At 36.5% G+C, this 13,483-nt stretch overlaps 1 protein-coding gene across 1 annotated transcript in view; it reads right to left on the bottom strand.

Moving 5' to 3' along the window:
• SGCD (sarcoglycan delta) overlaps positions 1-11,054 on the bottom strand; it is an 852,328-nt gene extending 841,274 nt beyond the window's left edge. Inside the window, exon 1 of the mRNA XM_029218575.1 lies at positions 11,019-11,054. The gene's annotated coding sequence lies outside the window, so the exon portion shown is untranslated. The remainder of the gene's footprint in view (positions 1-11,018) is intronic.
• Between the last annotated feature and the right edge of the window lie 2,429 nt (positions 11,055-13,483).

Below are 13,483 nucleotides of genomic sequence, written 5' to 3'. Positions count from 1 at the left end.
TTTCCAAGTGTGTGTACTAGTTTATGTTATTTAATCAGAACTGTTGGTATGGCATTTCAGACTCTGCTAGTAGATGGTGAAACTGAAGCACAGAAAAATACCCTCATTCACCCAAATTTTTTTGCATTCCTGGATCTTCCATGTAGTCATGTTTGGAATAATTGGTTTGAAACTTTATAGTGTTATTTGAGGTCGACATTTGAGATGGACCGATCACTGATTATGAAAGGCTCATCACCACTTGATCTTTTCTTATTTAAAAGTAATATAGCTAAAGTCCTCTGAACCTACTTACCGTGAAAATAACATATTCAACTTTATCTTTTGGAGAGTGGCTGTTTATGCTGTTAAACACCAGAGTTGGTATTTAATATGCGAGATTACTGGCTGTACAAAGTTCAAAGTATGAAAAATAAGCATTCTGTTCATAACATACCTGCAAGAGCACAAGAATGTATGCATCGTGTTATCACTATTATTTTTTACTTTGATCATATCTAGACACAATACTGTACCTCCTAACTCAATAATCTGTTATGTTTTCAAGTAGTTTCTCTCCACTTACCAACTGCCCTTCCCCTCTCCCCACTCACTTCTCTGGACTTCTGTAACACCTGATTTTTTAAAAAAATATTTATTTATTTGGGCTGTGCCAGGTCTTAGTTGTGACACGCAAGATCTTCACTGAGGCGTGCATGCGGGATCTAGTTCCCTGACCAGGGATCGAACCCGGGTCCCCTGAACTGGGACTGCAGAGTCTTACCCAGTGGACCACCAGGGAAGTCCTTGTAACACCTGATTTTTGATGCTTGCTTATATTGCAACAAATATCATATTGCATTAACATCCATTCGGCTCTACTAGGCTGGGAACTTGCTGAAGGTAGGGAATTTATCCTTTGTCTCTGTATTCTCAGCCCCTAGTACAACATCTAGTTCATGAGCAATTATTAACTATTTGATGGATGTTAAGTGAGCATATATCTCAAGGACAAAGAGTATGTCACTTTAGACTCTGTGGGTATCAATTCATGTTTATTAACTAAGCACATACTCTTTCCCTCATGACATGCATTTATGCTAAATGCTATGGGGAGGAGAAAGTGGAGGAAAAAGCATACAACATTATTCTTACTGCGATGAACGTTACAGAGAAAGTACTTATACAAAACGTCATGACTATTCTTTCCAGCTCTACTGAGCTACGACTGACAAATAAAAAATGTATATACTTAAAGGCCTACAATGTGATATTTTGATAAAGATATACATTGTGAAATGATTACCACCATCAAGCTAATCAACATATCTATCACTTCACACAATTACTCTTGTGTGTACGTGTATGTGGTGAGAACATCTGCGATTTATTGTCTTAGCAAATTCCAAGTACACATTACCATTCACAATAGTCCCCATGCTGCACATTAGGTCTGCAGAACGTATTCATCTTATAAATGAAAGCCTGTACCCTTTGAAACATGTCATGACTACTGTCATCATCAATCAACTTATTTATCGATCATTTATTATATATCAGGCATTCTGTTAAGTTCTTTACATGCATTATTTCATTTAATTATCACAAGCCCTTATACAAGAAGTGCTATTACCAAGCCCATTATACAGATTAAGAAACTGAGGCTCACAAAGTTTTAAGTTATTTGCTCAAGATCACAATACGTGACAGAATAGAACTGTGAACTCAAGTCTGCCTATCTTTAGAGTTAATACCTAACTAGATGCCAGAAAGAACTACACCAACTCTAACGGTGTAAAGAGTACAGAGAAGGGAGAGTGGGATGAAGCAGGATTTTAAAAAAACAACCCTTCACAGATCTCAGAATATTTCAACCTGAGCATCCTTATTTGGACTTAGGCGTATTGTAAAACTGCAGAACTTCTAAGTAATCTCTCTTAAGAAAAGCCCTTAAGTAATGGTACACAACAGTTTCTACAGAAGTTGAAAGCTTGATGATGACCCAAATTTACTGCCAAAGGTTAAATTGGAAGGCTCCCAGGCATCATGGCAGAGAATGGGGCAGGCCTTGTGTGGGATTTATTGTTCCTGCGGAGAGCAGAAGCCCCGGCACCACTAATCAGATCATACATCAGCGGAGTGATTACTGTTGACTCTTCTAGACACACAGAAGGACAAACAAGTGGCTTGAAAGTAAACGGAAGCAGAGTCTCTCAAGCTCCCTCATCCCGCACAGGAGAGCTATGAATCACCTTGGTAAAGGATTCATCATCTTTAGATGTCACCTGGGTCATAACAGAAGTGTTAAGCTGTTTGCAAGACAGCTTATATCAGAGATACAAAAGGAAGAAGCCAAGAAGAATAGGGCAATAACAACATCCAAAAAGGATTAATGAGAGCGAATTCCCTTTATGGGCACGTTTACATCATGTGATTGGAGAGAGTGCTGAATTGAGAGCTGAGAAATCTGAATTCTACTCTCAGTTCTGCCATGAAGTAACCCATAGGATCTTGTTGAAATGCTCTGAGCCTTCAGTTCCCTATTTATTAAATAAGTGGTTGGCTGATGAACACTTTAGTTCTTAATTTTTTTAACTGGTATTGATTACAGCTGGAAATGTCATTTATGGAAATTGTGTAGGTTGAAAATCAGTGAAATCAGACAAAGACAAATACTGATATCATATGATATCGCTTATATGTGAAATCTAAAAAATGGTACAAATGAACCTATTGACAAAACAGAAATAGAGTCACAGATGTAAAAAAAAAAATATATGGTTCCCATGGGGTAAGGCGGAGGAGGGGTAAATTGGGAGACTGGGATTGACATATACACACTACTATGTATAAAATAGATAACTAATAAGAACCTACTGTATAGCACAGGGAACTCTACTCAATACTCTGTAATGACCTATGTGGGAATAGAATCTAAAAAAGAGTGGATATATGTATATGTATAACTGACTCACTTTGCTGTACAGCAGAAACTAACACAACATTGTAAATCAACTATACTCTGATAAAAATTAATTTTAAAGAAGTCAGGACACTTGGGTTCCAGGCTGACTGCCCAGTTGAAAAATTCCCTTCCCCTCTCTGAGCCTCAGATTCCCCATCTCTAAAACATTTTATTAAATGGTCTCCAAAGCTTCTTTTAGCTGTAGAGGTCTTTGAATCTGTATTTTTTTAATCTCACAATACTAACTTTAGGAAATAACAAAGGTGATCTTTTTGCCTCTAAGAGGAAGGAATACTTTCTGCTCACCCAGGAGTCAAATACAAGTAAAATTCTGAAATAAAAACAGTAGAAGGATACGTCAGGCTCTGACAACACTAACAAATCTATGTCCTTAACCGCAGGGGAAATGTACGGGCTAGATTTTTACAGGCAGAAACAGAAAGAACATTTCCAAAACTTTCCTGGTGAGAATACAAATGCAAATGCAGGTTTGCTAGCTGGAGTTCAGCTGTGTAGAGTCACAAGGTCAGAAATGCTGGTACAATTGTGTGGGTGCAAACTCAGGCATACTGACAATGTAAATCGTAACATTTCTTTATCCTACCACCTCCTCTCCCATAACACGGTGCCTTGAAATAGCATGTGTGTGTATTAATGTGTTTAAAACATACCTAGATATCTCTGACTGACGGGTTTTGGCAGTGCCCTGTGACACATGCCAAGGGAGATACGTGTTAAAGGATCGAAGTGAATTTTCAAACAGCCTATTAAATAGGAAAATTCAAGACTGATGCACACACCGCCATCTCCACATCTGTGGGAAACTCCATCCACTCAATACTGAAGTCAGAGTACAAGCTACTAACACAATTCTGATTTCAAGAACATTCTTTCTAAGAATTTTGAAAGCAGTGGTATCACTGGAAACTTTAGCGGTACTAGCATTTATGGATACTTCTATGGGCCAGCCAGGCAGGATACTAAGCACTTCTTAGGCATGTTCTCATTAAATCCTCACAACCGTCTACAGGGTAAATATGAACTTGCTCCCATTTTAAAGGTAAGAAAACTGAAACGCAGAGGTTAAGTTCTTTGCCTCAGGTCATACATACATTCAGCAGCAGGGCTGGCTTCTGAACTGAGGCGCAGCTAACTTCGGAGCTCTTAAATCTTGCATAGCTGCTGGTCTCTCAGAGCTCCTGTAGTTCTATTTACGTGCTATACAAACATGAATGTGTTATGCAAAACTCCCCAATTTAGCTTTTCCAGCTAGAAAATGGAAACAAATACAATAATAAAATCTCTGTGTTTCTTACTATAAAGGACAACATAAAATATAAAAATATAAATTAAACCAAACTCTGCAATGCCTATGAGAGTACAGGCAAGCCAGTTTCCATTTTCATGCCTGAGTTTTCCAATCCATCAATTTGTTAAAACAACTGCCTGATCTTACAGAGATGTGTTGAGGGTGACTTTTTTAAATGTAAAAATTCCCTGGAAAATTGCAAAGGTATATACAATCTGTTTGCACTATTTTCAACATCATTTGAACATAATAAGATAAAATGTAGTAGTTGGAAAAGAAAAAAAAATCCTTTACTCCCTATATTTTATTTTTAAAATATCTTCCTTTACAACTATCTCATATGATGAGGGACTTTACAAGCCTGAAAGATTACTTTGCCAGAAGGGACATTTGCATCCAAAGGAAATTCTATGATTACTCAGTTGTTCTAATCACCCATCTTGGAGGGGACAACACTATCAACAGAAGTTGTCAAGAATGTTTTTTATCAGCATCATTTTGACCCTGTCAATGGTACAACTAGCAATGCCTAATTCACAAAGCAGTGAGCATTAGCACCCATTAGCACCCACCTCCCAGATGGGAAGCATGAAGAATCTGGCTACACAAAAAGAGAAATCACTCTGGTGTACAAAATAAGCAGTTGACACTTTTAGAAATACAGTTTGCTGTCTGAAATATTTCATTAAATAAGTGTGATGAGTTTTAACTTTGAAGTTTATACATAATAGGAAAGTTGATCCTCAGAATGAAAAAAAAAAGTCTAGATTTCGTCTAAAACCTGGGTAATTTCTAGAGCAGGTAGGAAAAGATTGGTCAATTCAATCTGGCTAGCCTCCAGTACCAAATCCTTAGAAAAAGTATTTGGTTATTTATTTCTAAGTTTTACATATGTGGTACATGATCATAGTTACTTCGTTTTGAGTACTGACTGTGTTTGGGCTCTGCTGTGTGAAATGCAAAATTTACTATTCTTAAAAACTTAGCTATAAAAATGCAAACTCAATTATATTTGTTAGTGGTCACAAACCAAAACCAAGTCAAACTTGCTAGAAGTAACAAAACTTAACATGTTCTTCAGCTTAAGATATAGAATAAGGCTGAGTTTTGAACATGCTTCTTGCCTCTCCAAATGTAACAGAGTCCAGTTTTATACATATATTTTATATACAAATTTATTTATTTTATTTATTTATTTTTGTCTGCATTGGGTGTTCGTTGCTGCGTGTGGGCTTTCTCTAGTTGCGGTAAGTGGGGGCTACTCTTCATTGTGGTGCACGGGTTTCTCATTGCGGTGGCTTCTACTGTTGTGGAGCACAGGCTCAGGCACATGGGCTTCAGCAGTTGTGGCTCGTGGGCTCTAGAGCGCAGGCTCAGTAGTTGTGGTGCACGGGCTTAGTTACTCCGTGGCATGTGGGATCTTCCCGGACCAGGGCTTGAACCCGTGTCCCCTGCGTTGGCAGGCAGATTCTTAACCACTGCGCCACCAAGGAAGTCCTATATATATTTTTCTTTTATGTGACTATTTTAATTGTATTTGATCTGAAAATAGCACCCACAATGTTATATGGGTTAACAAGAATCTGAGTCCTATGCAACGTGTGACAGACACCATTGGTTGGCAAATTTAACAGCCATTTCTCCCTTTCTTTCTTGCTAAGAAAATCCCAATTTGTTTACCCTCTACCAGGTGAAAACATCCTTCAGGGATGCTGGATTACTCCCTAGCTGCAGAGGAAAATCTTGATTACTCTAATCCAGGCAGAGTGGTTTTATTTTCCTTGCAAAAAATTGCTACAGGCATGGACTTGCGATGTAATGTTGACCAGTGAAATATAAAGCAACATCTGTTTGGGGACTTCCAGAAATATATTCCCATTCTGAATAAAGGAAAAGAACTGGATGTTCCAATTTTCTAACTGGTCACTGTTTTATGGTTGTGACACTTTGAACTGCTTTGAACTTGGCAGCCCACGTAAGAGGACAGGAAAATGGAAAAAAATCTGGGTCCATGACAAGTCACTAAACTGCTGAATCAACCAACTTTGGAATCTATCTCTAGATTTCTTAAAGAATGAGACAACAAATATTCTTGCAGCTGTCATTTAAAAAATGTTTTCCTGTTACTTGCCGCCCAAAGCACTCTGACTACTATAAAAGTCCACCCCCAACACTAAAAATTCCAGTTCTGCCATAAGCCCACTGATGAACATATACAGTCTTAAAGTAATTCAGTCACCCACACTAATGGCTTCCTCTGTGTCATATGGTTAGAGAAACATTTTTGTATCATAAGAGATATAGTGTTTGGGGGAATTTTACCTTGTCTGCTAAACAAAAGGTGATTTTTACTTTATTAAGATATCAGGAAAGACAAATGGTATCGGAGAGAGTTTGCTCTTAACATGTAAGTTCTACATAATAACCCTTTTGTATACTCATAATGCATATTATGAGAAGTCTTTAAGCAATAAAACCACATTAACTTTATAGTACTTAATCACGGGTTTGTTTCCCAACCTTATTTAATTGTAGAATCCCCTTGTCTTTACATTAAACATATTAAGTGATCCAGCAGAATGAATGCTTCTCAAAACAACCTTGAGAAGCATTAATTTACACTAAGTGTTTTTACTTCAATACAACGGAACAAAATATATTGAAAAAACTCACCATTTAAGCTTCCCTACCTGTAGTAAAATGTTTTTAAATGAGAATAACTAACAACTATTGAATGCTTACTCTGGATGGGGCACTGTCAGAGTCACTTTAACTCATGAATTGCAGATACTAGGTTGCAGAACCTCATTTAACCCATGAAGAAAAAGAGGCACAGAAAGACAAGAGGCCCTATTATCCTTGGACTTATAACACTCACACTCTTCACAGTTCCAGAAAAGGAAGAACTTTATCTTACACTTAACACTTATGAGCAAAATCCTATTGCTAGAAATGTGTTCCTTGTACTGATTGACACTGGCTACCAGTAACTTGGTAAACCCTCTCAGAATACCATGTGGGAATTCAGTGTCAACTAGCATCTGAAAACTTGGGCTGATGGCTCCAGGATGTGGCAGTGTTGATATGATCTGAAGACACTTCTAATTAAAAACACAGTTGTAGTTAATTAATCCTGACACAAACAGCTACAGTCTTCCTCTTAACAGCATTTGCATTTGTAGAAATGCTTTGGAGTTGTTTAGGTTTTAATTTTTTAAAGCCCATAAGGACCTTGGCACATCTTTCATGAATAAAAGAAAAGACAGTTGAAGTTTAAAAGGTTTCTAAGCATCTCAACACAGATTCAGAAGTATTCCAAAATGCTGAGTGCACAGGGGGCATAAAGATAAACATTTGTCAGCTGGCTTCTACTGCTCCATATTTTTCAATAGTCTTTCTAACCAGTAAATCCATTGCCTCAGAAATACATCTTAGTTAAGTACAGTGAAGATCATCAAATAAAGGTAGAATATCTATGTCCTTATAATGCCTTAAAGTATTTTAATAGCCTCTTGTCATTTGACTAGCAATCAAGTGATGAAATGTCTTTTAATACCCTAAGTAAACCTACACAGCCAAACACCATGATGGAGTTTGATGGAGCTGTAAGTACATTTCCCCATGTACTTATATTAACATAAATAGACGTTGTCAAGGAAGAAAGTTAAGTTTTAGATGAAGAAACTATAATTGTGACTCAAAAACAAATATATAAATTTTATTCTAGGTCAAAACGCTTGGCTTAAGAGTGTATTATGTTTCAAGTTAAATTCTAATGTTCTCCTTCACACAAAATATTGTATTAAGGTACTTTAGGAGGCAGGTAAATAGCACATAAATATAACAATCACCTCCATTTATGCCTTTTTCTTTTCAATGTGTTTTGCATCTTTTTGTTTTTAAAAAGTATGATACTGTTGCTAAAATGGGAAGACATACGGATGTTCTTGTACTGATGTCATTCTAAATACAGAGGGAGATGTTTTGGAAAGCCTCAAAACATCTTTCGGAATTAAGCTGGGGGCTGGGGAAGGGGTAGAGGTTATCAGATCCGATTTGCAGATGATATCTGATATGTTTTCAACTTTTATTTGCTTATCGATCCTCAAAACATTAAAATGATGTGCATTCCTTCATAGCTACATCTCTACAATCCTAGCAGGCCCCCTGAAGTATCATCAATGTATATAACACAACTATCAATGTATAACACAAGTGTTGCTCACAGAAGGGAGTGTTAGGAGATTTTGCCCACTCCTCAGAAGGCTATGACAGAACTGTCACTGGACCACCGGAAATCCTTGCCTCTGGGCTGGACAGCTGCCATTACAGCTTTGAAAAGTAAAAAAGCCATACCACTTTAAAAAAAAAAGTCAAGCCAACTTGAAAATCCAAATTCTGCTTAAAAATAATATACTGGTTTCTGAGAAACAGAAACACCTTTAAGGTGTTGCAGCTTGACGGTAGGCAGTCGGAGACCTAGAGAAATATCACAAGTTTTGCAAGAGCCCTTAAGAGCAAATGTACCAGGTTAAGTTTGAGATAAGTTTCCCAAGACAAATGCTCTGTAAACTGCTCATTTCTATCAACCTTATTTATATTATTTTCTTTTTTTTAAAGATCTGTTGAGTTATAATCGACATACATTAAACAGCATATATTTCAAGGGTATGGTTTGATAACTTTCAACATATGTTCACACCTACAGAACTATCTCCACAATGAGGATGATAAATAAATCCATCAGACCCAATAGTTTCCTTATATCGCTCTTTAATCTCTTTCTCCTATGCCTCTCCAATCACCCTCTTCCAACCCAGACACCACTGACATGAACTATACACTGCTAGAAAGTTAACTTGTATTTTCTGCGATTTTACATACATGAAAATGAGTACATATAGTATGTACTCATTTTCTGTCTGGCTTCCTTCACTCAGCATAACAATTTTGAGATTCATCCATGATGCTACATGCATCGGCTGTTTTAATGTCAAGTAGTTTTCCATTGTATGCATATATCACAATTTGTTTATCCATTTATCTGTTGCTAGGCATCTTTGTTGTTTCCAGTTGTGGGCTATTACAAATAAAGCTCCAGGGAACATTCATGTATAGTTCTTTTTTGTGGACATATGCTTTCTTTATTCTTGGGTCAACACCTAGAAATACAATGGCTGGGCCATATGTTAAGGAATGTATGTTTAATTTCTTAAGAAACTATTAAACTGTTTTCCAAAGCAGCAGTACCATTTTGCATTCCCAACAGTTATATATGAGACCCAGTTGCTCCATATACTCAAAAACACTTGGTATTTTCAGGTTTTTTTAATTTAAGTTTTCTAGGGGTGTGCCATATCTCCTTGTGGTTTAAATGCACATTTCCGCAATGAAAATGATGTTGGGCATTTTTTCATGTGCTTATCTTCCATTTGTGTATGTTCTTTGGTGGAACATCTGTTTAAATCTGTACCCCATTTCCATTGGGTTACTTTTCTTATTATTGAGTTACACAAGTTCTTTACATAGTCTAGATACAGTCCTTTGTTTGATATCTGTTTGGCAAGTATTTTATCCCAGTCTGCATCCTGCATTTTCTTTTTTTTTTAACTGTGCTTCTAAAAGAACAAAAACAATTTTTTCCTTTATAGTTTTTTTGCTTTTTGTGTCTTGTTAAAAATCTTTGACAAACCCCAAATCACTAAGCTTTTTCTCCTATTCTTCAAGAAGTTTCTACAAATCCAATAGTTTTTGTTGTTGCTGCTGTTATTTTTAATATATATCTGTCCTCGCACTACGGTAAAAACTGCTCTTTCCTTTCTTTCATATCTTCATGAACACCCATTCCCTACAACTGAGTAAGCCCAGAAGGTGTTGTTCATTTTTTATTACATGAGGAGTGCGCTTATCCCCTTCTTTTGAAAAACTAATTCAGAATAAGAGAAAAGTGTGCAACATTGTATAAAACCAATTGTACGGTCATAAAAATTACTGTTGAATTCCAAGAAACCTCCTGCTGATATGAGCGATGGTGTAAACGTTCAAAGAAGTCCAGGGTATAGTGCATTGTTTCCTTAAAGTGTGTTGGGACTATATAAAAATTGATCCTGGCTGAAAAGAAAGAAGATTTTAAAGATTAAAAATAGATGCCATGGGGGCTTCCCTGGTGGCACAGTGGTTGAGAGTCCGCCTGCCGATGCAGGGGACGCGGGTTCGTGCCCCGGTCTGGGAAGATCCCACATGCCGTGGAGCGGCTGGGCCCGTGAGCCATGGCCGCTGAGCCTGCGCGTCCGGAGCCTGTGCTCCGCAACGGGAGAGGCCACAACAGTGAGAGGCCCGTGTACCGCAAAAAAAAAAAAAAAAAAAAAAAAAGATGCCATTTTCAATCTTCTGAGACAGTATTTAAAACTGAAGACTAAACACTTTAAAACTTTGGATAAGTTGCTTCCTGCCTTCCTTTAAGAAGTACTTTTCCCCTGGTGAGTCATGACATTATAACTGCAAAGTGGTGTGCTTTCTTAACTTTTTAAGAGGTATGTATTTACTGAAATATAAATATTATGTGTTTATTCTTTTCATAATAATTTTTCAAAGCAAAATGGAGGCAGATGATTTAAAATAGGAAAGAATAGTATTTCAATTAAATTCAACAAAATGTTGGTTTCCTACTATGTGTATAACCAAACAAAGTACCAATGTTGGCCATGAAGAGACAGAAAGTGGAATAATAAATGAAATCTGTCATTTAAAATATTAACTACTTACGGGTGTCCTATTAGTTGAAAAGATGTATAACCTCATGTAATCCACACCTAATGAAGAGGTCAGGATATGCAGAGATGATTTGTGCCTGGAGGGAACAGAAAAAAATCATTTATATCAAGAAGTGGTAGAGAATAAGGATTAACAGAGCATGGTTAGTTTAGGGATTATCTAAAAAGAAACTCTAAGAAGACAAGGAGGCCAAATAAAGAGTTCTTTTATCAGATGCAAAGTGTGAATGACAAGTAAGCATGGCAACTCCGTGAGTCATTGTGCTAGAGCCTGGATTGAGAAGGATGGAGGAATACAATTAAAAACTGTCCTTAGAAGATTAGCCAAACAATAGTAAAAAGAATGGCTCAGAGAGAAGAAGGAATAAAGAAAAAAATACATTTGCATGTATATTTTGCATGGAGGGTGACCAGGCTAGGTAGGAAGGTCCAGTGGAAATTAAAAAAAAAAAAAAAAAAGGGCGAATCAGAGCTATTTTAAGGAATGATGCACTCTGCTTCACTATATGTTCCATGATTATTAGGAGCCACATTTTCCTTATTCGTCCTTACATTCCCAGAAGTTAGCACTATGAAGTAATGAATAAATGAATATTATCTCTACCTTAAGAACACTACTGTTCTTAATCCACAATTACAGTCATAGAGTTCAACATTCCCTTCTTAATAATTGATAGAACCGGCAGACAGAAAATTGGTAATGCTACAGAAGACATGAATAACACTATCAACCAACTTGACCTAATTGATATTTATGGAATACCCCACACAACAATAGCAGAATACATACTCTCAAGTGCACACAAAATATGTACCAAGATTGGCTATATATGGGCCATAAAAAAGTCTGAATGAAGTTAAAGGTATTTAAATGATACAAAGGTTATTTTCTGACCAAGACAGAATTCGATTAGAAAGCGATAACAGAAAGATAACTGAAAATTCCTTCAAATATTTGGAAACTAAATAACATACTTCTAAATAACTTTTGGTTAAAAAAGAAATCAAAAAAGAAATTTAAAAAGTAGTTTTAACTGGATGAAAATAAAAACATATACCAAAATTTGTGGGATGCATCTAAAATAAAACTGAGAGGGAAATCTAACACTGAACACCCATATCAGCAAACAAGAAAGGTCTTAAATCAATGACCTCAGATTTCATCATAATAAACTAGAGAAAATAATAGCAAATAATACCCAAAGTCAGCAGAAGAAGGGAAATAATAAGAAAATTAATTTTAAAAGGGCAGAAATTAATAAAGCAGAAACAAGAAAGAAATAGAGATAAGAAAATCAAAACTGGTTTGTTAGGAACATGAGTAAAATTGAAAAATCCCTAACTAGACTGACGAAGAAAAAAAAAGGGATAATAGTTTATTATCTTGATTGTGGTGATGGTTTCATGAGTGCATACAGATATATGTCAGAACTTAACAAATTATACACTTTAAATACATGTATCTTATTGTGTCAATTATACGCCTCAATAAAGCTTTAAAAAAAGAAAGAAGTATTGTCTTAATAAAGGTCTCAAATGGCTTATATTTCATATCATGTCTTAGTACCAACTAAAAATGTTAAATCCACATATAGCTTTTTTTTCTTTCTAGAGAATTCATGTGATCATGTGAAACAGTTGTGGCTAGTGAGATGTGAGTAGAAGTATCTTGGGTTCTGGGGAAAGCCCTTACTTTACAAATAAAACTGAAATATATCCAACTAGGACAGTCCCTCACTCCAACTCTTGCTTCTACTTTGAAGTTACACATGGTGTCTGGAAGTGTAGCGACCATCCTCTGACTCTGACAAGCAGCTAAATCAATGCCAGTCACCACCTCTCTATACGATGCTACTAACATGAGAACAACACAGCTTAAATGTTAATTTCACTGTTTGCCAGGCTGTATTTGCAGGAAGATACTTACAGATACACTTCCCATATTCTTATGGAGAAGAACATAGCCCTTGCCCATCCTTCTTGATTTATCAGTGTGCTAATAACACTCTTCTACATCTCTACCAGAATTTTACTCCCCTGATTCTCTTTCTGAATCTTTCTGGTCATTTTTTCAGTAAGTCTTAACAAACTACAAAGGTATTCTTGAGGACCCTTGGTATTCTTTCACCAAGCTCTGAAAGTTTAAAAGTAATTCAATGGTCAATAAACACATAAAATATGCTCAACAACATTAGCCACTGGGGAAATGCAAACAAAACCACAACGAGATCCCACTTCACATGCACTAGGATGGCTATAATCCAAAAGACAGATAATAGTAAGTGTTGACAAGGATATGGAGAATGGGACCCTATATTGCTGGCAAGAGTATTAAATGGTGCAGCCAGTTTGGAAAACAGTGTTGAACATAGAGTTATCATTTGACTCTGCAACTAAACTCCTAGGAAACAAAAACATACGTCCACACAAAAGCTTGTATACAAATGTTCATAACAG

The sequence above is a fragment of the Monodon monoceros genome, unplaced genomic scaffold (genome assembly GCF_005190385.1).
Source record: "Monodon monoceros isolate NGI ecotype Baffin Bay Population unplaced genomic scaffold, NGI_Narwhal_1 Super_Scaffold_12, whole genome shotgun sequence".
NCBI classification, from domain to species: domain Eukaryota; kingdom Metazoa; phylum Chordata; class Mammalia; order Artiodactyla; family Monodontidae; genus Monodon; species Monodon monoceros.
This window is presented reverse-complemented; position numbering and strand designations above follow the sequence as displayed.